The sequence below is a fragment of the Adiantum capillus-veneris genome, chromosome 6 (genome assembly GCF_014529385.1).
Source record: "Adiantum capillus-veneris isolate H3 chromosome 6, ASM1452938v2, whole genome shotgun sequence".
NCBI lineage: Eukaryota > Viridiplantae > Streptophyta > Polypodiopsida > Polypodiales > Pteridaceae > Adiantum > Adiantum capillus-veneris.
Genome location: NC_140936.1, coordinates 92,991,399 through 93,014,404, shown reverse-complemented (window position 1 = coordinate 93,014,404; position 23,006 = coordinate 92,991,399). Strand labels below are relative to the sequence as shown.

Here is a 23,006-nt window from a genome sequence, read left to right as displayed (position 1 = left end):
TGCTCTCCTTCTTCTTCTGCCAGATAGTGCTAGCTTTGGTTTGCTTATATATTATCTTAGCAAAATTGCCCTACCTAGTTCCCAACAAAAGTCACTTAATAAATAAGTGAAAATTGTCAAAAATAGGGAAAATAGGTTTAATGCTCTGGAAAATTTCCTTGATGGATTTTGATGGATTCTGATGGGAATGCTGATGATCATGTTGTGTGCAACCAGAGGATATGCATCTAATCTAAGTGCCTGGACATGCACGGTCTGCGAACAGACTCACAAAAGTGCGAGATCACTTCCTATCCTAGACTGACTTGACTGAACTTAACCCTGGTCATGCTGTAGCTTGTCCACGGACACATAGGGTTGGATGTATCACGTGACAGGGAAAACTTAAAAGTGACTCGTGCGACGTGAATACCTATTGGGGTCGGTCACAAGTTTTTCAAGAGAGTCAATCATGGTGTCCATGGCCTCATATATCTTGCCGGTGCAAGGTTTCATGGAATCCAACACCCGCAGGAGGTGGATGATAGGCTTCACCATTTTGGAGATTGTCTTTACTTCCTCCCACCATTCCGCCATGTTGGCCTGTGCTCGGCATGCCACTCCATTGACACTTTTTGACTCGGGCATTGCCAAGACTCGGTCACCAAGGGAAAGTACCCAACAGTTGGGCCACGTTGCATTTTTGAATGCGGTCCCAATGGGGATAGATGGTCAGATGACCAGTGGGAGTCCAACGGAAGCATCCCCTAAAATTTAGGGAACTGCTATTTTGGACCATAAAATTTGTTCGTGTCATTACCTCCGGAATGACAAGGGGAACATTTTAGAACTCTACTGCAAAGTCAACTGGGCAACCAGTCGGGAGATTAAGCGGCAACCCCGAAACGGGAAATTGCCTGTAAATGTGCCAAGTGGCACTCTCTGGTGCACTTTCCTCATACAGAAGAAGGTAGCGCTCGATTTGTAGCTGGGAGGTCTCATTTTGCAAGCTGTCATCATAGGTTAAGGGCTATTGACTGCAAGCTTTCCCTCTCATGTACAGTGTGGTGCAAGAAGTCATGTCCTGCACACCTCACACTGCTCTCTCTTTCTCCCCTACATGCAGTAATGTGATGCCCCACATAAGGGCTCTTCATTTGACTCATGTACAGCTATGAGGTCTTATGTGTTTTTGCTGAGGCAAGAGCCTCTCTGAGCATGAATAGGAGTAGCTAACTGTTGCTCCAAAAGCAGGCACCGGTGAGGGTGATAACCTCACTGTATAGGTGCATTTTCAGCGCTGGTCATGCGATGGATTTTGACTGTTTTTCAGCCATACGGATGCCAGAACCATTGGGAACAGTGCCCCACTGTTAGAGGATAGTTCAGGAACTGTTTAGGGCTGAAAACAGGGCGAAAACCAGTAAATACAGCGTGCTGAATTTACTGTTTTTGGGCAGAAATTAGAGGGTTTATGTTAGTGAAAGCGAGTTCGAGCAGAGGAATTGGTTTCGGGCAAGTTTTGGGGTTGTTATGCTACCGAATTTTACCAAAACAGGTGGTATCTAGCTGGATACAGGTAAAGAATTCCTAGGACTCTTCTTGTAAAGTACCCTCATAAAGTATAAAGAAATACCGAAAGGGGCGCCAATTTTGGGGCCTACAGGTTGTCGCCTGCTTGGAGTATTCTAGCTTCCGAGCCGTATGTGTGCTTTAAGTGTTAATTCCCGTCGCAGGTTACCTTTGCAAAATTCTCTCTGTGTGTTTCTAAAGTAAAGAATTTCGGGTGAAAGCCAAAGCCTAGTGCCCTACGGGCCGGTTTCATGGTTTGGTTGCCGGAACAAGAATCACTTTTTCCTCAAGAAGTGAGCCTCAGTTGTTTTGGGTAAAGACACAGAGTACAGGAACGCGGGATTACACTATGGCCGACAAAGGGAAAAGACATCATGGAAGAGGGTTCCTCTTCGAAGGACAGACAGGAAGTTCCTATGGTGTTCGAGATTGGCGAGAGTTCACGGCCACGTTTGTCTGTACCTCCTGTTGATGTGAATGTCCCTCCAGTATAGGGCTTTATGACTGGGCAACTTAAGGATGATGCGTTAAATACTCTATTAGTTGCCACAGTGAATGTGTTTTCGCAACAGGTACAGAACCCAAGGTTTATGGAGTTCTTGGAAGCGCCACCAGTGCCACAACAAAATAGGCAACCTACACCGCAAACAGAGCTTGTTGAGGCTCAAGCCCAAGTACTTCAAGCGTCTCATCAGGATAGGGAACACTCGCATGTTGCGGAGTCAGGGGTGCCAAAACAGGTTCCTCCAGTCCTTGAACAAGTGGTCAGATTGTCACAAGGCGGGCACCACGTGCCAATAGAAAAGAACAAACTGAACAGACTTTTAGCACTTCAATAACAACTGAACTGAAAGAGAGAGACGACACGCGGCACGGAGTGGCGGAATTCCACCCCAGAGAGTATTGGCCCCAAACCTTGGCGCCCCTTTCGGTATTTCTTTGTATTGCATCATCAAAGTACAAGCCGGTACTCCAGACTTTGCACCTTCTCCATGAAGCATGCCAGAGAATGAGCCCTAGCCTCATATTTAAAGGCCCTTGGCCTAAAAAGCATTTTACATGAAAAGCTTTCAAAATCAAAAGCTTCTGGTCCAAAAAGCAGTTTACATGAAAAGCTTCAAACTCAAAAGCTTCTGACCAAAAAACAATGCCAAAAGCTGTCAACGTAATTCACGGAAATCTGTACAGCCTGTCACGTCATCATGCCAACGCAATTTTCGAAAATCAGCCACATTTTTGCAGTTTTAGGGTTAGGGTTTCCAGAATTAGGGTTTGCAGGTTTTAGGGTTAGGGTTTTCAGAATTAGGGTTTCAGCAGTTAGGGTTTTTGGCAGAAATTAGGGTTAGGGTTTTCTGCTCTTGGGCAACTACGTCATCACTTTGTGACACTCCTTCTGTTACTTGTTCTTCTTAGGGTTTAGGTCCCTCGGCCGGCATCTGTAAGCTGGCTCCATTTTTTAGGCTTTGACACCTCAGCAGTTTGTTACATCTCCCCTTCTTGAAAGAGAGTAATCGTCTGCGATTCAGCATATCTGCAAAACAACTCAAGTTAGCTCAAAAATTTCCGAGGGACATTCCGAAGGACAATCAGTTTGCTCTTTTTATTAAGGAGTTAGCTTCTCCTTTCTGCTCTTTTGATCAAGGAGTTAGCTTCTGCTTTCTGCTCTTTTGATCAAGGAGTTAGCTTCTCCTTTCGTCCAGATCGGAACTCTTGATATTCCGGTGTAGTAAAATTAGCCATCACACCTAGACCGTATTGATCTAATGCGAGGCATTGGAAACTTGTTCTTGACGGTCATCTTCTTCAAAGCCCTGTAATCAACACACTCCAAACGAGACGAACCATCCTTCTTGCGAACAAACAAAATAGGAGCAGCAAAAGGACTTACACTAGGACGTATGAATCCTTTGGCCACCAACTCCGTGAGTTGTCGCTCTAACTCTTCCTCCTCTGTCTTGTTCAAACGGTAGGGAGCCTTACTGACAGGCTGTGCCCCCTCCATAAGCTCGATGCGATGGTCCTCCGGCCACTCGGGTGGGCGACGGGGTAGAAGATCATCCTGCAAAAAGAGATGCTTAAGCTTGGTAAACAAATCTGAATACTTAGCTGGAGCTTGAATGCTCTGGGAAACTGGAGCAGCATAGATGAATGCCGCTTGTGCTCCTCGTCGTAATTCACGCTTTACCTGTACATGAGAAATGAGAGGCAAAGAATGCAGACCCTTCTCAGCACGAATGATGATAGAGAAGTAAGTCTGGGAATTTAATGTGAGAGGGTTATGCTCACGAAACCATCTAATGCCCAAAAGCATATCACATCCTGAAAGAGGAGACACGAGAAATTCTCTACGGAAAGCAGCTTGCTGAACTGTAAACAACACATCAAGGCACTCTTTCGTGATGAGAGAGTCCATACCAGGAACGAAGCCAGAAACCTCGAGAGGAGATTTCTGACTAACCTCTAGGCAGGCTCTCTCAACAAGAGAGGCACTAATCACATCATGCATACTGCCTGGATCAAACAATATGATAAAACGCTGACCCTTTACATGACCACAACACTTCATGAGAGACTCATCAATGTGTGTGTCAGAGACATGAGAAGATTCAGCTTGGTTCATTAAAGTGCTTGTGGTTGCTGTGGGTGCCTTTGGTTCTTTAGGTGGGGCTGTCCTAGGACAAGCCTTCTTAAATTTGACCCTTGACGTGACATTGATAACATCTACCTTCCTTAACATAAATCACTTGTTCTTCAGCCGTGGTGTATCCTCCTGTAATTCCTTGTGTAGCTTTTTCATCCGGGGTTAGTTAGGTTTTGCAGGTGCTTTAGCTTTACCCTTAGATTCATTTCGAGAGTTCTTTTCCGAAGAATTAGAGGAAGATGCGCTAGAAAAGTTACCATTCTTACCATTCTTACCGTTCTTGCCATTCTGCAAGTTCTGAGAAGTCTAAGAGGTTCCTTGAGAAGTTTTGTTCTCCTTAGGCTTTCCTTTGTTGTGCTTCATCTCCTGTGCGAGAGCAATTGCTACCGCCTTGTTGAGATCGATTGGATCAAGTACCTCCACATCAAACTTGATATACTCGTCCAATCCATAAAGGAATGCCTCCTTGCACTCCGCATCCGATTTGCGTAATTGAGTGCTGAGTTGCAAAACACGATTAGAGAAAGACATAACTGGCATACCATTTTGCTTTAGAGCGCGCCAATCGTCCTTCAATCCTGCGAGGTATTGAGGTGGCATAAATTGCGCCTTGAGCTTGTCTTGGAAATTAGCCCAATTGAAGGAAAGAGGCGTGAATTTGTCGGCTTCCTCTAGGTGCGCGGCCAATGGTGCCTCTTGCCATGTGTGGTACCAATTTATGGCATCACCGGCAAGATACATGGCTGCCGTCAAAACTTTGCTATTTCCTGTCTTCTTAGTTGTCGCAAAATAAGCATTAAATTGATGCAACCAAGAATGAATAACCGTGGCATCCATCTTACCGTCATACTTACTGAAAGTCAACTTCTCTGTGACTGGGTTGTTGGAGTTCGAATCTCGGCTTGCGCCACTTGAAAAACTACCAACATCTTTGGCTGGCTCGGACTTCGAGGAGAGAACATGTCGTACAAACTCTTGCATTTGTTGTTCACTCTGGGCCGCACGCTCTGCCTGTCGTTCTTCGGCTGCCAAGGGCGCTTGATCACGCTCACGCTCAAAGGTGTCTTGGAATGGTCTGAAAAAGACCCGCCTTTTGTCAGGCGCCCTGAGCCCGCGAGAGAAGTGATGGTATTGCTTATTTCGTTATTGGAAATTGTATTTATGGCCTTTTCTATAAATTCCTCTTCGGACCGACGATTTTTTTTCGCAACGCACCATCTTTCATTTGTCGAATAGTAATAAAAAGGTGTAGCTAGCACTCGTTACTACTTTAGCTACCCATCTCTTTAGATCGAATAGTTGCCACGTAAGGCTTTTTTTCTTAAAGCTTTCGGTGTCGCATAACCACTTCACCGGCACCATCTAGCGTTCAAATCCTCTTCGGTGCCAAGTCTGAGTTGGCATTCATGCTCCAGGGTTTCTTGTCTGTCTTGGCGTTCACGCTCCAAGGCTTCCTGTCGTTCTTCTTTTCTTTCTAGTTGTGCCATCGCAACGCGATTCGTTTCTTGTTGTTGTGCTATCATCTCCATCATCGACTTGACCATCGCCTCCATAGGATTTGGTACAACTCGTGGCGTAGATGGGGAAGGGGGAGGGTCAGGAAAACCTTCTGGTGGGGAAAACTCTTCTTCGCCACTCCCACGCTCACCACCTCCATGCGAAGTATCCATTCCGCTTCGGGTGATGACCATGCACTGTGATCTGTGGTTCTTAAGTTCACGAGGAACTTGCGTTCTCGTGGGTCTTGGGTTCTTGGGTTCTTGAGGGTCTTGAGTTCTTCAGGGTCTTGAGGTTCTTCTTTCGCTTGCAATCTGTGTTAGAGAAGGATCTTCTCTTCACCAGAGTTCTACTCTTTTCCGCGGGGGCACCCCTTGGCGGCCTTGTGCTCACACCAAGGTTGCTTTTTCCCACCTCACGTCGATAGGCCGGCCGCTAAGTGCACGGTCCGCTCTCAATGAGTGAAAAGAGGCACAAGGGGAGGCTGGACAAGCCCTTCTTTCTTGGGTTTCCAGTCACTCTTCAAAAACACGAGCAGGAATCGACACACCCATTAGGTCTTGGGTTATGTGCGACCGCAACAAGCAAAAAAAAACTTGTGGTTCTTGGGTTCTTTCCCTAAGTGATACAGAACACTGCCAAAGCTTTGATACCAATGTAACGTGCAGCGGAATGAATGATGAACTTTGCTCAAGATGAGTGCTCCGAACTGTGCTCAAGGTTCCTTTTACTTAAGGAAGGGAAAGCCTTCCGTTCTTTATGAGAGAGTGCAAGTGATCACAAACAAAGTGAATGGACATAGTGCGTGAAGGTGCATGAGATTGAGAAATAGAGAGAGAAGAGAAAACGACACCAGAGACGTTGTAAAACCCTCCTCCAAGGGCCCCACTCTCGATGGCGAGAGTGGTCTACTATTGATTGCACAATGTGGTACAATGACTGATGCAAAATTAATGGCTATGTCGAGGCCGGCGGTGGTACCGACGATGACGAGACTATGGCTGGAAACTGAATGCTTGGTGAATCTGCAAGAGGGTCGAAGTTGACGGGCTGATCTGCTACTGTTTTGCTTGCTAAATTGTTCGCTGAAAATGCTGCTTGCTGCTGCCTAAAAACGCCGTCTGTGGCTGAAACAAAACGCTGGATTGGGCTGTTTGTAGGCGCTGTTGGGGCTGCTTGAAAACGCTGCTACACTGTGCACTTTCTTGCTGAAAATGCCCTTGTTGGAAACGCTGGATTGCTGCTGTAAAACGCTGAAAAGGCTGGCTGAAAAACGCTAGACAGCAGGGGAACCAAAACGCTAACTGAAGAGGCTTTTTGTTGCTGAATTCGCTGGCTGAAAAGACTGATTGGAATCGCCAAGGCAAGGCTGAATTTGCTGATGAAGCTTGGTGAAAAACGCCAGCCAAGAAGGGGGGGGGAGTCTTGCTGAGAGAGAGAGAGGGGGAACTTGCTGCACCTGTGCCTGTGTTCTCCTTGCTCTTCTGCCAATTAGCCTAATCCTAGGTTTGCTTATATATAATTGCCCTACCCAGTTCCCAACAAAAGTCACTTAAAATAATAAGTGAAAAATGTCAAAAGTAGGGAAAATAGGTTTAATGCAGTGGAAAATTCCCCTGATGGATTCTGATGGTAATTCTAATGATCATGCTGTGTGCAACCGGAGGATATGCATCTAATCTAAGTGACTGGTCATGCACGGTCTACGAATAGACTCACAAAAGTGCCAGATCACTTCCTATTCTAGACTGACTGGATTGAACTGAACCTTGGTCATGCTGTAGCTTGTCCACGGACACATGGGGTTGGATGTATCACGTGACACCCGAGCTGTCCTTATCTCGGGCATAACTTCGTTTTTTGTTTGTGTGTGTGTGTGTGAGAGAGAGAGAGAGAGAGAGAGAGAGAGAGAGAGAGAGAGAGAGAGAGAGATCACAGAGAAGGGGGCATGCTGTCCATGGTGACCATGAAGGTGCACCCCCCACGTGGTTGGGATTGCAAATATAGATCATAACAGACTCAAGGGTTGGGGTCAACCTGTATAGGTCTCAAGACATAGGCTAGCTAACTTAGAGAAGGCCTCACCGCCAAGCAATCTAGAAAAAATTCAAAAACCTTAAAAAGGGTGCATGGACCTAAACATGTCTAATAGTTACAATTTTGCCTGGCAGGACCTAAGTGCAATGCAATGCAATGCATGGGTGGCCAACCCAGAAGCACACTAGCCAATACAAGTATGCCTTAACCTTAAGCGAAGTAGCAGAGTGGTGTAACTCCTATCCCCTCTCAAGACTTAATGCTGAACAACTTAGTATAAGCTGAAGATGTGAGGCCTCGAAAGAAGATTTTTGCTGCAAAGCAGTAGTCTGCGGAACTCTAGCAGCGAAGAAATCTTTAAGTAGATGCTGTCACAAGCAATGTTAGGAAGTGCCATACTTTGCCGGCTCAAAGTGTGTACCACTCCAAGAAAGATGTCTCGAATTGCGTGTAAAAACAACTCTTGTCCTAGACTCAACAATCGTTGGAGTGCTGATAGGCTTGCAAAATTCTAATGTCCAATCTTGTCGAATAAGATCTTGTCAAAGGTGCAACAGAAAACATGAATCAGCGGATGACGATCAAATCTGCAATTGTTAGCAAGCCTCCTTACGAACATAGGTAGCCACTGGATATCAGATCCAGTGCAACTGAATCAGCCTCCGAACAAGGACAACCCATCGCATGGGCCTAGGGCAATGCCAAAACCTGCAATTCTGCACGCAAGTGAGCACATCTAGAGGCTAGAGAGAGGCAAAGATTGCAACCAAAAACGCTACCTATCTGCAGGAGAGAGAAAACGCTAGAGGAGAGAGAGCTCAAACACTAGCAAGCTCTACTATCGCATGAAATGAATACCACAAAAGGGGCTCGGGGGGGGGGGGGGGGGGGGGGGGGGGGGGAGGTCCCTCTATAGGGACTTCGGGGGCCTTATAAAAGGTCCCCTACATCTACCCGAACCAACCTAAAACCCCACGACCCAGAAAAGGGGTGCGTTGGGACACTACAAGCAAGAAATCAATCGCAACACACGAACATAAACTGCAAATAATTGAACTTGAATTTTATATATATATATATGTATGTATGTATGTATGTATGTATGTATATGTCTGTGTATATATATGAGAGAGAGAGAGAGAGAGAGAGAGAGAGAGAGAGAGAGAGAGAGAGAGAGAGAGAGAGAGAGAGAGAGAGAGAGAAAGAAAGAAAGAAAGAAAGATTTTTAACGTCTATGTTAGGCCGAAATCGGCCTATGAGACAAATCAAATGTACATGGTGTGTATGTCATCCGTCTACACACCATGGTGTGTAAACTTACATAGGATGCTAAAAGTAGATGTAAGGTGCAACGGAATGAATGTTTGAACTTTGCTCAAGATGAGTGCTCCGAACTATGCTCAAGGTTCCTTTTACTTATGGAAGGGAGAGCCTTCCGTTCCTTTAGTGAGAGAGTGCAATGGACACAAACAAAGTGAATGGACACTGTGAATGGAAGCGCTGAGACTGAGAGATAGAGAGAGAAGAGAATACGACACCAGAGACGTTGTAAAACCCTCCTCCGAAGGCCCCACTCTCTATGGCGAAAGCGGTCTAGTTATAATTGCACAAATCTCTACAATGCTTGGACTTGCCGACGATGTCGACGACGATGAGGACGACGACGAGACGCGCTGAAATCTGAAAACTCTAAGGGCTGAAATCTGCAAATCTTTATCTGCTGAATTTTGACTCTATGTCGATGACGATGTCGATGGCGACGATGCGACGACGACGCGCTGAAAACGCAGATGCTGAAATCTGCGTTTTCCGGGCTGAATCTGTAAACCTTGCGGAAACTGACTGTGTGGTGAGGAACTACTGCGGGAAGGTGAGATCTGCGAGGTTTGGGACTTGATCTGCGGTGTCTAACTGCTGAAAACTGGAAACGCTGATCCTAGGGCTGATTCTGTCGCGATAGATCTGCAAAACGCTGAGGTTGCTGGCAGATGCAAAAACGTTAGGGCTGAAAATGGTGTTTCTATCTCCGAGGTTCTGCAAATGCAAAAACGCTAGGCTGAACTGCTGTGATCTCGTCGCTAGGGATCTGCAAGGGCAAAACGCTGGCTGATCTGTTGTGTCTTGTCCAAAAACGCTAGCCAAGTTGCTGCGGAGCAAAAACGCCAGAAGCCTTTGGGGTCCTTCTGAGAAGGTGCTTGTTGAGCATGTGCTCCTGCTGCCTCTTTTGCCAAATAGTGCTAGCGCTAGGTTTTTATTTATACAAACTTAGCAAAATTGCCCTACCTACTTTCCAACAAAAGTCACTTAAAAATAATAAATGAAAAATGTCAAAAATAGGGAAAATAGCCTAAATGCGTTGGAAAATTCCCCTGAAGGATTCTGATGGATTCTGATGGGAATGCTTATGATCATGCTGCGTGCAACCAGAGGATATGCATCTACACTAAGTGTCTGGACACGCACGGTCTGCGAACAGACTCACAAAAGTGCCAGATCACTTCCAAATCTAGATTGACTGGACTGACTGAACCCTTGTCGTACTGTAGCTTGTCCACGGACACATAGGGTTGGATGTGTCAAGTGATAGTAGAACCCTCAAAAGCATTAGTTCTAAAAGCACTTGGCCCAAAATCTATTTGTAAGGTGCAGCAGAATGAATGTTTGTGCTTTGCTCAAGATGAGTGCTCCGAACTGTGCTCAAGGTTCCTTTTGTTCTTATGGAAGGTAGAGCCTTCCGTTCTTAATGAGAGAATGCTATGATCACAAACAAAGTGAATGGACACTGTGCGTGCAAGTGTATGAGACTGAGAGATAGAGAGAGAAGAGAGATATGACACCAGAGACGTTGTAAAACCCTCCTCTGAAGGCCCCACTCGTTGGCGAGAGTGGTCTACTTATGATTGCAAAATCTAGTACAAATGGTATGCATGAGATTGATGCAAGTCTAGGCTATGTCGACGATGATGACGGGGATGAGAAAGTCGACCTAAGGGCTGAAATCTGCAATCTTTCTACTGCCGTCCAAAATCGCTATGGGCTGAAATGCTAATCTTCTATCTGCTAAATTCTGACTCTATGTCGGTGACGATGTCGATGGCAATGATGCGACGACGACGCTCTGAAAACGCAGATGCTGAAATCAGCGTTTTCCGGGCTGAAACTGTAAACCTGGCGGAAATTGACCGTGCGGCGAGGAACTGCTGCGGGAAGGTGAGACTTGATCTGCGTGTACTAACTGCTGAAAACTGAAAACGCTGATGTTCCTTGACTTTCTATCGCGGTGAATCTGCAAAACGCTAGGGTGTGTAGTAGATGCAAAAACGCTAGGGCTGAAAATCTGTGTTTCTGTCGCCGTGGCTCTGCAAATGCAAAACGCTAGGGCTGATCTGAGGTGCTGCTGTCGCCGGGCTTTGCAAAGGCAAAACGCTGGTTGATCTTGTGATGAAAACGCTAGGTGATGCTGGATCTGCAAAATGCTAGGTCTCTTGGGGGTGTCTGCTGAGAAGTTGCCTGTTGAGCCTGGAGCTCCTGCTGCCTCTTCTGCCAAATAGTGCTAACTTTGGTTTGCTTATATATTTTATTAGCAAAATTGCCTTACCTACTTTTGTTGCAAAGTCACTTAAATTAATAAGTGAAAAATGCCAAAAATAGGTAAAATAGGCTAAAATCACTGGAAAATTCCACTGACTGATTCTGATGGATTCTGATGGGAATACTTATGATCATGCTGTGTGCAACCAGAGGATATGCATCTATACTAAGTGACTGGGCATGCACGGTCTACGAATAGAGTGCCAGATCACTTCTAAGTCTAGACTGACTGGACCGACTGAACCCTGATCATGCTGTAGCTTGTCCACAGACACATAGGGTTGGATGTGTCACGTGACACTATTGGCCCCAAATGCTTGCGCAGATTTGCCTCTACCACGTGAGAAACTCTCCGTGTTTTGCGAGCTGACTGCCATGTCATTAATTCCGTGAATTCCGGGCCTACCATACAAATGCCACGTCAGTAGCATATTCACATTTTACATTATTGGGCCATGTCATCATCTCTAATGATTGGGTTTTAGGCCCCTCGGCCATATTTTGCAAGCTGGTTAGGATTGGTAAACCCACCCCCTCCCCCCCCCCCCCCCCCCCCTTTTCTTCAGTGTATGCCACGTCACTAATTTGTGACATACCCTGTCACCAGCGTGTGACTACTATCTATCCTTTTTGTTGATTTCTTTCCTATAATTTATTTATTTCCACTTTTTGGAAAACGCCCCTCGGGAAATCTAACTGCCCTTCATTGCATGGCTAGTGTGGAACTGTTCAGAGGGAGTCCAGGCCTGAGGGCAAGCGAGCACTAAGGTTGGACAAGGACTATGGTTAGCCAAGTGGGGTCATTGACTAGCCAAACTGGAATCCTTTGTTACAGAGGCTACATTTCAGTTCTCGGTGTGGCTGCAGTGTACAAAGAGGGTCGGATGACCTAGAAAGATACAATGGCAGCATCTCCTAAAATTTAGGGAATTGCTATTTTGGGACCTGAAAATATCTTCGCGTCATTACGTGCAGTTTGACATGGGGATCATTTTGTTACTCTGTGGCCAAGTCAACAGAGGCTGCAGGTGAGATATTTTTAGACCCGAGGGTCTAAAGCGGGAAAATGCACAAATGAGTGACACTTGGCACTCTGAGGCCAATTTACTACTTATAGAGAAGGCAAAAACGTGATTTTCAGCTGTGAGCTCATTTTCAAGTTTCCTGTCACAGGATAAGAGCTATGGAGTGCTTGCTTTCCCTCCTATTTACAGTGCGGTGCCAGGAGTGATGCCCTGCACGCTATGCACTGCCCTCTCTCTCCTCTATGGCAGTATGTTATGCCCCTCTAGTGGGCTTTTCATTTGACCAATGTACAGTTGTGTGGGTTCATGCGTGATTGCCGAGGCAAGAGCCTCTTACACAGGTACTGGATTAGTTAGCGGCTAATCCTCCGCAGGTACAGGTGAATTCGAAGAGGTTTCATGCCAGAAATCTCGTCCGATTCAAAGGGCAAGTAACCCTACAGGTGCGGGAGCTCGAGGACTTGCTACGGATGCGACCGGCACGCGAAACGGAGCCCGAAACAGTAAATTACAGCCTGCTGTGTATTTTTGCAGGTTTAGGGTTTTGGCCCTAAACGGTCCCTAATACCCCCAGGAGGTTCGGGGACGCGAGGGGACCGCTGTACAGGTGATTTGGCGCATTTTCGGGGCTGAAAACAGAGAATTCAGCTTGCTGCAGATTCTTGCCAGGTTTTGCAAAGTTCCCGTATGCGTCGGGAAAGTCAGTCAATGCGTGGGAATACTGACTGTGAAGTGTCCTAGTACAGTTATGCTGCCGAAATCGGGCTGGAACAGTTGAAATTCAGCCGAGCTTGTGTGGGGCAGCTTGTAGGGAACCACAACGTTTATTCCCTCTTTTAATCAATAAAGAAATACCGAAAGGGGCGCCTAAGTTAGGGGCCAATCTGGTGTCGGTCTACTCATACAGGTGCAATCTAGCAGCCTGTATCCCATTCCCCTTTGTTATGTTTTGAAAGTACAGGTAAAGTGGGCGACAAATTAAATGGGTGAAAGCAAATAAGGTTCAAGTCTAAAGTCTACCGCCCTTTTTGGATTGAACAGGCCGGTTTCATGGTTCCATCCCCGGGATTAAATCACTTTTTCCCATAGAAGTGAGTCTTGGTCAGGTTGGGCTTGAAGACACAGGGGATCATAGACGAGACACAGGGAATTGCAATTATGGCTGACAGACCAGATGATGTGAATAAAGAGGTTTCCTCTTCACAGGGTCATCAGACACATGAAGTGGGTGAGTCCTCAAGACCACCACAGACGGATGATGATATATTTAGGACCCAGTTGGCTACTGCTGTGGCTATGTTCACACAAGTAATGCAGAACCCGAGGTTTTTAGCCTTTCTGCAACCTCCTCTTCCGTCTCAGCAACTGGGTCACTGGATCATATTCACAAGCCTGTTAAGGCTCAAGCACAGGTGATTCATATTGCACAGTCAATGGAAACACCTGTACACTTGACGGAGAACATGCAGTCTCCACAACCTGTGCCTAAGGTGCAAGAGCAGGTGACTGAGATGCCAGTGTTTCAAGCTGTACCAGTTCAGCCCGCCACCTTTCAGCAGCCTATAGCTGGTTCTAATGGGCAGGGAAGCAACCTACAGGCTATGCAACAGGTCTTCCCACCACCTTCAGTACACCCTGGCTATTTTGGAGGTGGATCAGTATTCCAGAGCATGGCTGGTCATGCACCTGGAAATCGGTTTTACACGCCAGGAACAATGTTCGGGGGTGCTCAAACGATGATGCCTAACCCCATGTATGGTGTCACGGGCATGCTACTAGGGTTTCAAAGCACTCAGGGCCAAATTGGGATGCCACAGGCAAATTTTGGTATGGCTAGAATTACAAATCAGCAGCCAAATATGGCATTTCCAGGTCAACTTAATTGCGGTCAGGGAACACAAATGAACCCTAACAGTGTTCCCATGTTTCAGTCATTTCCATATGACAACTTAACGCCGCTGGAGAGGCCAACTCTGTACAAAGAAGGTGGCAAAGGTATGACTTTCACGACCTTTACAGGGTTTGATGACAGGAAGAAGGCTCTCTCATTCCTCCAGCAGTTTGACAAGGCCTATGCAGGGGGAAACTTTACAGAGGCTTTAAAGATCCGCAAGGCAGCCACTTTCTTGACATGGAATGCGGGACAATGGTGGACAACTTTATTCCTTCAAGGGCAAGCTCCGTCCACATGGATTTACTTCAAGCAGATTTTTGCAGCAGCATGGTTATCTGATGACTTTGCAGCAGATGTCATGACAGAATGGAACCAGCTTACTGCTGCCACTTGCAGAAATCTGGATGACTATAATCGGAAGTTTTGGAAAGCTCTACTTCCAGTAACTTCTTATAGGTTTGTGCCATTGACAGAACAGATTGAAAAATACTGTTGTGGCCCACCCAAAGGATTGAGAAAGTACTGCACGAAGACCAAAGTCACTACTTTGACGCAGCTCATCGAGATAGCAAACACTAGCAATGGTTTGCTCAAGGGAGAAGATTGTGAATTCAATACAGACGTCAAGGAAGGATCAACCAAGAAAAATTCAGCGAAGAAGTATGTTCCCAAGGAGATTCCTAAAGTGACTCAAGAGCCAGCCAACGCAGGGAAAGACAAAGCTACGGCTGAATCAGAAAAGAGACCAGCGAAGAAATGGAAAAGACGTTTTCCTCGCAAGTCGGAAGGGCAAAAGAAGGTCCTGAGGTCAGAGAACAAATGCCTCATCTGTGAGCAGCCTGGCCACATTGCCTACAATTGTCCTACAAAGAAAAGGCCAGCTGATTCTGAAGACAAGGAGGACAAGAAAGGAAAGAAGCCCATGGCTGATCTAGTGCCAGATATGGTGGACGACAAGCCAAATTCAGATGCAAGTGAGCTTTGCAGAGCATGGGGAAAGGTGAGGGATCAAACAATGCTTATCTTCTTTGATCCAGGTGCCAAAGCCAACTTCATTTCCCCAGAATTGGCTTCAAAGTTGGGAATCAGACATGAAGAGATGGGGTATACAGCAGAGGCAGGTTTGGCATGTCTTGGCCATACAGAGGCTGTGACACCCATCATGGGAAAGTTGCGCCTACATATCCAGCCCTATGTAGATGCTGAAGAATTTTACATCATGCCACTGGACGGATGTGATGTGTTGTTAGGTATTCCTTGGTTGTTTCGTGTACAGGGAATCATGGATGCCTACAACAAAAAGATCATTGTACAGAGCAGGGGAAAGACTCACATTCTGGATGTAAAGCTTAAAGGGGAGTCTATTCCCACTGTATCAGCTTTTGCTATTACTTTTGTAATGAAAAAGCATCTTTCTGCGTACTTGGTTTTTGCACGTGAAGTATCAGATTGTGATGAATCAAATTTATGTGTGTTAGATAAAGAAAGGTCAATGTTTTTACAACAGTATAGTGACTGTTTCTCCGATTCATTACCGTCTCAATTACTGCCAGAGAGACCCGAGGACCATGCAATAGATTTGGTGCCAGGTAGTAGCCCACCAAATAAGCCTCTGTACAGGGTTAGTGCGGCTCAACAGAAAGAGATAATGGGCCAAGTACAGGAGCTGTTAGAAAAGGGGCTGATTCAGCCCAGTTCATCCCCATTTTGTTCTCCAGTGGTGTTGGTGCAGAAAAAGGATGGCTCATGGCGTATGTGCATCGACTACCATGCACTGAACAAGAATACCATCAAGAATAGGTTCCCTATACCTAGAATTGATGACATTCTGGACAAATTAGCAGCAACAGCTATGTTTAGCAGGATAGATCTAAAGAGTGGGTACCATCAGATCCGCATTAGATCAGAGGATGTGCACAAGACTGCTTTTAGAACAACGTTTGGCCTTTACGAATTTTTAGTGATGCCCTTTGGTCTCACAAATGCTCCTGCTACGTTCAATAGGATGATGGACATAATTTTCCGTCCACACCAGCAGTTTGTTGGTACATTCTTTGATGACATGATAGTCTACTCAAAGAATGAAGAGGAGCATAGGCATCACTTGGCCATTGTGTTCAAAGAGCTACGCAGTCATAGGTTGCTCATCAATGCAAAGAAAAGTGAATTTTTTCTGGAAGAGATTCATTTTCTCGGACACATTGTCTCAAAGGTTGGTGTCAGAATGGATCCTGCTAAAGTTGAAGCGATCAAGTCATGGTCAGATTTGAAGACGGTGCACGATGTTCGAAGTTTCTTGGGACTATGCTCCTATTATAGAAGGTTTATCCGAAATTTCACTGAGATTGCTTCACCTTTACATGCTCTTCAAAAGAAGGCAGTCACCTTTAGATGGACACAGAAAGAGATTTCAACTTTTAATCTCTTAAAGGAAAAGATGATTTCAGATCCAGTCATTGTGTTGCCAGATCTTAGGAAGTCATTTGTGGTCCAATGTGACGCCTGTGGTAGGAGCATTGGTGCAGTGCTAATGCAAGATGGCAGGGTAGTAGCCTATGAGAGCAGAATTTTGCAAGGGCCAGGGATGACCATGTAGGTCTATGAGAAAGAGTTACTGGCTGTGATTCACGTGCTCTTAAGTTGGAAACACTACCTGCTAGGTGCAGATTTCGTTGTCCAAACGGACCATCAGACCTTGTGATACTTCTTGACACAGACAAAGTTATCTGAGAAGCATATGCGATGGGCAAATATCTTGTCCATGGAACGAATTTTGCAAGGGCCAGGGATGACCATGTAGGTCTATGAGAAAGAGTTACTGGCTGTGATTCATGCGCTCTTAAGTTGGAAACACTACCTGCTAGGTGCAGATTTCGTTGTCCAAACGGACCATCAGACCTTGTGATACTTCTTGACACAGACAAAGTTATCTGAGAAGCATATGCGATGGGCAAATATCTTGTCCATGTTCCATTTTCAGATTGTCCATGTGGAAGGCAAGAAGAACGTTGTGGCTGATGCCTTGTCAAGGAAGCCACAAATTTCAGCTGTGTCAATTCCTTATCATCATGAACTTGATGATATGAGGGAACACTATGCAAATGATGAAGATTTTGCAAGGGTCTTCAAGCAGCTAATGGATGGACAACGTCATGAACAATATCTTCTCAAAGATGGGTTCATGATGATGCATGGCAGATTGTGTGTCACAAAGCCATTGCGACACAAAGTTATGGAAGAGTCATGTCCCACCGTATGCAGGGCATCGTGGTATCGATGCTATAGTTAAAGCGGTTGAGACATTCTTCTACTGGCCTACATTGAGAAGAGATGTGGATGCCTTTGTGCGAGAATGCCTAATATGCCAAAAGGTCAAGTTTGACAGGCAAAAGGCACCAGGGTTATTGCAACCACTACCTATTCCAGATAAACCATGGGAAAGTATTGCTATGGATTTTATCTTTGATCTTCCGAGAACGCAGACATGAAACGATGGTATTTGGACCATTATTTGCAGATTCAGCAAACAGGCTCATTTTATTCCTGTCAGGAAGAAGATAAAGCCAGATCAGATGGCACTCTTGTTTATGAGCAATATTTTCAAGTATCATGGCATGCCACAGTCGATTGTTAGCGACCGTGATCCACGCATGACAAGTTTGTTCTGGAGAGGCTTGTTTGAGAATATGGGCACAACGCTCAAATTCTCTTCGTCATTTCATCCTCAAACAGATGGGCAGTCAGAAGAGGCAAATTCTACTGTCCTAGATCTGCTGAAGTGTTATGTGTCAGAGCATAAAGGAAAGTGGGAGCAATATTTGCCATTGGTGGAGTATGCATACAATAATACAGTGCATTCATCAACTGGCAAGGCACCTTTTGAGATAGTTGAAGGTGGCAAGAAAGTTCCTCCCATACTGCATACAAAGGACAAGATATTTGAAGCAGATAAGTATGTTCAGGACATGGATGAAATGTACAAGAAGGTCAAAGTGGCCTTAGAAAAGACTCAAGCAAAGCAAAAGAAAGCAGCTGATCTTCACCATCGTGAAGTGGTATTTTCACTTGGTGATTGGGTGCTTTTACGCTTTGAAAAGGCAAGGTTAAAGAAGATGAAGGGCAAGGAAAGACCGTTTCCAAAGCTCAGCATGCGTTACTATGGGCCTTTTCAAGTGTGCGACATAATCAGTGATGTTGCATATAGGTTGAAATTGCCTGACAGTTGGAAGATTCACAATGCGTTTCACGTGAGTCTTCTCAGACCCTATGTGGGTAATGTGCCAGAGGATATACCAGCTGAAGATCAGCCGAAAGTCGAGGAACTTGACGAGATCTTGGTCCCGGAACAGATTTTGGCACATAAGGAAAGAAAAGTGAAAGGCAAGGTAGCTAGGCGTTACTTGGTAAAGTTCAGAAACTATCCACCAATGGATGCTAAGTGGATGGAAGAAGGTGAACTTGCAAAGTCACCAATTGTGTTATCACTTTACGTTGAAGCCTTCGATTTGCAACCTACCTTGACCCGTTGAGTTTCAAAGCTACATGGATTGTCAGTGTGACAATGGCTTTTGAAACAAATGATGTACATGGTATTTAAAGTGAGCTCAAATGAAATACCTGTTACATCAATGTTAGAGCTGTACAGATTGTCAGTTTGGCAATTGCTCTTATGGAATGTCCAAAAGTTTGGTTAGTGCTATAGAAGTGAGTATTTCTTGTCAGTTTGTCAAGGATACAGTAATTGCTTCTATTAAAGGGTACATGTGTAACTGCATTCTTAAACTGTCAGTTTGGGTATGCTCGAAAGTGTTACTGGGCCCAACGTGTACTATAAGACAGTGGCAAAATGTGTCGCTACCATTTTGTCATTGGAAAGTTAGTGACTCAAAGCAATGGCAGAGTACGAAGCTACCACTATGTCATTGGGACATGGTTCACACGCAGGCAATACATGTGTCGACGAGGTGTTGAATACACCAGGGTTGACAATGAGCATGTATGTGTCGTACATGTGTCGACAGGTGTTGAATACATCAGTGTTGAGTGTGAGCATGAACGACATAGATGCAAACGAGGACGTTTGAGATTTCAAGAGGGGGGTATGTCACCAGCGTGTGACTACTATCTATCCTTTTTGTTGATTTCTTTGCTATTATTTATTTATTTCCACTTTTTGGAAAACGCCCCTCGGGAAATCTAACTGCCCTGCATTGCATAGCTAGTGTGGAACTGTTCAGAGGGAGTCCAGGCTTGAGGGCAAGAGAGCACTAAGGTTGGACAAGGACTATGGTTAGCCAAGTGGGGTCATTGACTAGCCAAACTGGAATCCTTTGTTACAGAGGCTACATTTCAGTTCTCGGTGTGTACAAAGAGGGTCGGATGACCTAGAAAGATACAATGGCAGCATCTCCTAAAATTTAGGGAACTGCTATTTTGGGACCTGAAAATGTCTTCGCGTCATTACGTGCAGTTTGACATGGGGATCATTTTGTTACTCTGTGGCAAAGTCAACAGAGGCTACATGTGAGATATTTTTAGACCCGAGGGTCTAAAGCGGGAAAATGCACAAATGAGTGACACTTGGCACTCTGAGGCCAGTTTACTACTTATAGAGAAGGCAAAAACGTGATTTTCAGCTGTGAGCTCATTTTCAAGTTTCCTGTCATAGGATAAGAGCTATGGAGTGCTTGCTTTCCCTCCTATTTACAGTGCGGTGCCAGGAATGATGCTCTGCACGCTACGCACTACCCTCTCTCTCCTCTATGGCAGTATGTTATGCCCCTCTAGTGGGCTTTTCATTTGACCAATGTATAGTTGTGTGGGTTCATGCACGATTGCCGAGGCAAGAGCCTCTTGCACAGGTACTGGATTAGCTAGCGGCTAACCCCCCGCAGGTGCAGGTGAATTTGGAGAGGTTTCACGCCAGAAATCTCGTCCGATTCAAAGGGCAAGTAGCCCTACAGGTGCGGGAGCTCGAGGACTTGCTACGGATGCGACCGGCATGCGAAACGTAGCCCGAAACAGTAAATTACAGCCTGCTGTGTATTTTTGCAGGTTTAGGGTTTTGGCCCTAAACGGTCCCTAATACCCCCAGGAGGTTTGGGGACGCGAGGGGACCGCTGTACAGGTGATTTGGCGCATTTTCGGGGCTGAAAACAGAGAATTCAGCGTGCTGCAGATTCTCGCCAGGTTTTGCAAAGTTCCCGTATGCGTCGGGAAAGTCAGTCAATGCGTGGGAGTACTGACTGTGAAGTGTCCTAGTACAGTTATGCTTCCGAAATCGGGATGGAACAGTTGAAATTCAGCCGACCTTGTGTGGGGCAGCTTGTATGGAACCACAACGTTTATTCCCTATTTTAATTAATAAAGAAATACCGAAAGGGGCGCCTAAGTTAGGGGCCAATCTGGTGTCGGTCTACTCATACACGTGCAATCTAGCAGCCTATATCCCTTTCCCCTTTGTTATGTTTTGAAAGTACAGGTAAAGTGGGCGACAAATTAAATGGGTGAAAGCAAATAAGGTTTAAGTCTAAAGTCTACCGCCCTTTTTGGATTGAACAGGCCGGTTTCATACCCCCTTCTTGAAAGAATAGTTATGACCCTCGATTACGCCTGCAAAAGAGATAAAGGACATAAACTAGCTCAATTGACACTGACTCTATGTACTCGTGCACTAGATTGGACACATCTAGCACTTGCATAAAGACATCAGATTTTGATCAATCACATTTGCATTGAGGGTCCTAGATACAACTGATGATCATTGTAACATATTTAGCAATCACATCAAAACTGCTGATCTTTTCAGAGATGTCTTGATCCTCTAAATCTTGTCACTGCCATATCCATATCTTTTCTCACATTTCAAGCAAATATGCCAATGACCATCCCAAACAAGACAGTACATTCATAGAGTATGCATTTCACCAATCAAACACTTAGTTCACACTAAACAGCAAGGTGCAAACATTCAATCTATTCATCTCATCCAATCCAGAACTCTTGATGCACCTAGATCTCTGTGTAGCCATCTCATCTTCGAAACTCTTGATGCACTAACAACAATATTCAATCATCTTATCCAGATAGAATCTCCTTCATCTCCCCGTAGACCAACCATTGGAGGGGTGCTGTTTGTGTCGGATTCTTCGTGAGAACCCATGTGTGTTGTACATACGGTCGGATCCTCGGTAGAAGAAGAATCGTTTTGAGCTCTAATATCATTGTTACAGGCTTGGCCACTCCAAGGGAGAAATCAATAGCAACACATGAACAAAATCTGCAAATAACTGAACTTGAATAGAAAATGACAGAAGAGGAGAGTTGACAGGTGGAGTTCCGTCCCTAGATGCATTGGCCTCAAAGACTTGCTCCGCTTTAGGTATTTCTTTATTATTGCTTCGCAAAGGTATAACTCCCCGAGGGTCCATCTCTCCCTGGACTTTGCGTCTAGATGCTCTCTAGAGAGTGGCTCTCAAGGCACTTATAAACAGTACAAGGGTTGCTCAGAAGCAGAGCCCTAAAAGCTCTTGTATCCAAAAGCATGTGCGTCCCGCTTTTACCGGGCTGAAAATGACCTACTCTAGCCCGATTTTGGTAGCATAACTGCAGTAGGAGGCTTCACAGATAAAATCCCCATGCAAAAGATGACTTCCCCGGTGCATATGAGCACTTTTCCAAACATGGCGAGAATCTGCAGTACGCTGAATTCTTTGTTTTTTGCCCCGAAAATGCCCCAGATCACCCTTGGAGCGATCCCATCGCTTCCCTGAAGCTCTTGGGGATATTAGGGATCAATCAAGGTCAAAGCCCTAAATTTGCAAAAATACATAGCAGGTTGTAATTTACTATTTCGGGCTCTGCTTTCCGGTCACATCCGTAGCAAGCCCTCTAGCTCCCGCACTTGTAGGGCTGCTTGCCCTTCGAATCAGACGAGATTTCTTGCGTGAAATCTCTCCAAATTCACCTGTACTTGCGAGGGATCAACAATTAGGTAATCCAGTATCCGCGCAAGAGGCTCTTGCCTCGGTAATCGCACATGAACCCACACGCCTGTACATACATATGAAAAGCCCTCGAGCGGGGCATCGTGCTTCTGTATCAAAGGGGGGGAGAGATGCACGAGAGCGGATTTATCATGCGACATAGAGCAAGGGAGAAGGCAAGATTTCCATTGAAGCTGTGATCACTTGCATCCACTACTCACTCACACAATAGTTCACAACGAAGAAATTTTAGCCTCCTCTCTCGGTTTGGGCGCCCCCCTCTTCATGCTGAGTCTGGCAAAATGGTATGGAGCCGCCAAGTGTCCACTTTGCCTCTTTTGAGTTAATTTCCTAGTACCCACCATAGTTGACACGTACGGTCACGTGCGATGGTTACACGTACGAAGATGTGCGGTACTAATCGAACTAGAAAAAATTAGACGTACGTTGAAGTAACGTACGATGCAAAAAAATAAATCATATATTTTTCAGAGCTTTTACTCTGTTATGAGTAACTACTTAATATTAAGTACATACAACTTAAAGGAGATGTCTTACAAGTAAGAACATTAAAGATTTGGCCATGGACATTGGAAACGGCAATGTTCGAAAAAAGATGATCATGATTGCATTTGATTTCATAATTCATTACATAAGTAGAGAGTCGAGGCCTGAGAGATACAAGTGACAAAAAGTAGTGACACAACTCATAGTCTCATGGCCCATGGGTGCAAACTTTAAAGCATAAAGAGAGAGTTCTAAGTGCTCATATCGCTCTCATCACC

At 45.3% G+C, this 23,006-nt stretch overlaps 1 protein-coding gene across 1 annotated transcript in view; it reads left to right on the top strand.

The window, feature by feature from the left end:
* LOC147455896 (uncharacterized) overlaps positions 1 to 23,006 on the top strand; it is a 152,356-nt gene that overhangs the window by 20,789 nt on the left and 108,561 nt on the right. The gene's annotated exons all lie outside the window — the stretch shown is intronic.